At 67.6% G+C, this 2,689-nt stretch overlaps 1 pseudogene; it reads right to left on the minus strand.

The window, feature by feature from the left end:
* Positions 1-341: 341 nt before the first annotated feature.
* On the minus strand, positions 342-1,915 carry LOC112120639 (annotated as a pseudogene).
* Between the last annotated feature and the right edge of the window lie 774 nt (positions 1,916-2,689).

Below are 2,689 nucleotides of genomic sequence, written 5' to 3' on the forward strand. Positions count from 1 at the left end.
GGCAAAGAGAGTCAGTTACCAGGAGCTCTGGGCCCCGACGCGAGGCTGGCAGGGATCGGAGCCGTTCCCCAGAACCTCCAGGGAGTCTCCCATTGACGCAGGGGGTGCTGGGTGGGTCCAAGGGCTGTGGCTGGCTGGGGGGACACAGCGGGTGTGGGTGGCAGAGAGGGGCACAGCAGGTGGGGGGGATTTCCCCAAGGGGTGCTGGGTGTCCCCAAGGGGTGATGTGTGGGGGAGGGGCTGTGGCTGGCTGGGGGGGGCACAGCGGGTGTGCGGGAGTCTCCCCAGGGGGTGCTGGGAGGGCCCAGGGGCTGCGGGTGCCTTCCCCAGGCAGCGGCTACTCACAAGGGGCCCCGCGGGTTGCGGGCGGCGTTCATCTTCATGCCCTTGATGATGAGGATGGTGCCCGCGATGATGCCGATGATGCCCACGGCCAGGCCCAGGGCGCACACCAGGGTCTCTGTGGTCTCGGGGATGGGGTTGGGCACCTGGGCTTCTGGAGAGAGGGGGAGAGGGACCGGGCATGGAGTGAGGGGGGCTGTTCCCACCTTCCCTCCCAGAGCTGGGATAGAACCCAGGAGTCCTGGCTCCCAGCCCCCCATGCTCTAACCCACCATCTCCCACTCCCCTCCCAGAGCTGGGAGAGAACCCAGGCGTCCTGGCTCCCAGCCCCTCTGCTCTAACCCACTAGCCCCCACTCCCCTCCCAGAGCTGGGATAGAACCCAGGAGTCCTGGCTCCCAGCCCTGTGCCCAGCGGGGTCCCCGGGCACCCCGGCCTTACCCCAGTGATTCGTGAAGGGCTCGGGCAGCCCCTAGTGCTCCACCCGGCAGTCGTAGAAGTCGCCCTGGCTGGGGAGGAAGGGCAGGTAGGAGAACTTGCGGAAGGAGTTGTCCTGGCGGGGATAGAAGTCGGTCTCGGAGATGCCCTTGGTCACCTCCTGCCCGTTCTTCAGCCACGTCACACTGAGCGCGGGCGGGAAGAACTTGTCCACAAAGCAGATCAGGACGTTGGGCTCCCCCAGCTCCACGGGGTCTTCGGGGAACACGGTCACCTCAGGGGGCTCTGGGGAGACAGGGGTCAGTGGGTCCCATTGCCTGCCCCTGAGCCAGCCAGTCCCTGCCGTGGGGCCAGATCGGAGCCAGCGCCCCCTAGAGGGGACAGGCCCCGTGCCCCATTCCCTGCCCCCCTGAGCCAGCCAGTCCCTGCCCTGGGGCCGGATCGCAGCCAGCGCCCCCTAGAAGGGACAGGCCCTTGCCCCATTCCCCACCACCTGAGCCAGCCAGTCCCTGGTGCTCACGCTCCAGCTCAGGGTCTCTCCCCAGGATGGTGGGGGCGTCACCGGGGCCGTCCCAGCTCCCTGCCCTGACAGCTCGTGGGGCACCAGGGGCAGGGGAAAGAATCCCTCAGGGGCAGGGCCTGGTGCTGGGCAGGGGCCACGAACAGCCCTCGGCAAAGGAGCTGCCCTGGGCCCCCAGCCTGGAGGGTGTGACCTGCCCGGGCCCCCTGCCCTGCAGAGCCCTGGCCCAGCTGACTGGCTCCCCGGAGCCCTCCAGGGGCTGGGAAGGGGGGAGCTGAGGGGGGATGCGCAGTCTCTGGTGGGGGCTGGTACTGGGCTCTCATGGGGCGGGGAGGGTCCCCTGGTGAGCAAGGTTGGGGGAGGGCCCCAGTAAAGGTGCCTGTCAGGGAAGGTGCCCCCCCTGCCCTGCTGTACCATTCTGGGCCCGCGTGTGGTTGAAACTTCTGATAAGACTCTCCAGGTTCGCCTTCCCCACAGCCGCGCTGCCCAGGGCGCCCTGCTCCTCAAAGCTGGTGAACTTGCCGAAGTCGGGCAGGCGCCAGACGGTCTCCTTCCTCTCCAGGTCCACATAGAAGATCTCGTCTTGGTCCAATTCGAACATGAACTCCCCGGACACCTGCTGGGACCTGTCTTTGTGCTGGTAGAACTCCGCCTGGGAAATCACGTGTTCCACTGCAGGGAGACAGGCATCAGCACCCACCCCTGGGCACAGCCCCCCCAGCTCCCAGGGTGTGCCTGGGAGGGGACAGCCCCCCTACTGTGCCCCCCCCCGGCTCATATGTTCACCCCATGGTCTCCCACCTAAGCAGTGGCCAGGCCTCTAACCATGTAGCTTGTGAAGGGAGACATGACCCCAGCCCAAAGCGGCTCCTGGGGGAGCTGGGGGCTGCGGCTGCAGGACATTTCATTCTCCCGTCTGTGCCTGGGGCTCGTTCCATGTCCCGCCATCGCCATGACCTGGTTCTCGGGGCGATTTCAGTCCCTGGCCCCCGACACTCACCCCCCAGGGCCGGTCACTGGGAGACCCGGGAACTCCCCAGCCAGAGACATTAGAGGTGCGCTGGGGGGTCAGACACACCCCGGGGGGGGAGGGGGGGGGACGGGTCTGGCTCAGGGCTGAGGCTGGGATTCCCCAAGGCCCAAGGGAGTTGGGCACCTACATCCTAGGGGGTCGTTCGCTGACCACAGCTCGCCCGGCAGGATCTCACCGAGCGACTGCAAAGGAGGGAACCCGCCACCACTAGCCAAGGAGAGAGTTGGCCCCACAGAGCCCCCCCCCCGTGGGTCTGAGCCCTGGGGGGACGGGGGACAATGGGGCCAGGCCGGGAAGCGGGGCCAGGGGCTCCCTGCTCTGCCCAGACGCACTCACTGCTCAGCAGGGTCTGGTCCT

The sequence above is a fragment of the Terrapene carolina genome, unplaced genomic scaffold (genome assembly GCF_002925995.2).
Source record: "Terrapene carolina triunguis isolate 2854851 unplaced genomic scaffold, T_m_triunguis-2.0 Scaffold32377, whole genome shotgun sequence".
NCBI classification, from domain to species: domain Eukaryota; kingdom Metazoa; phylum Chordata; order Testudines; family Emydidae; genus Terrapene; species Terrapene triunguis.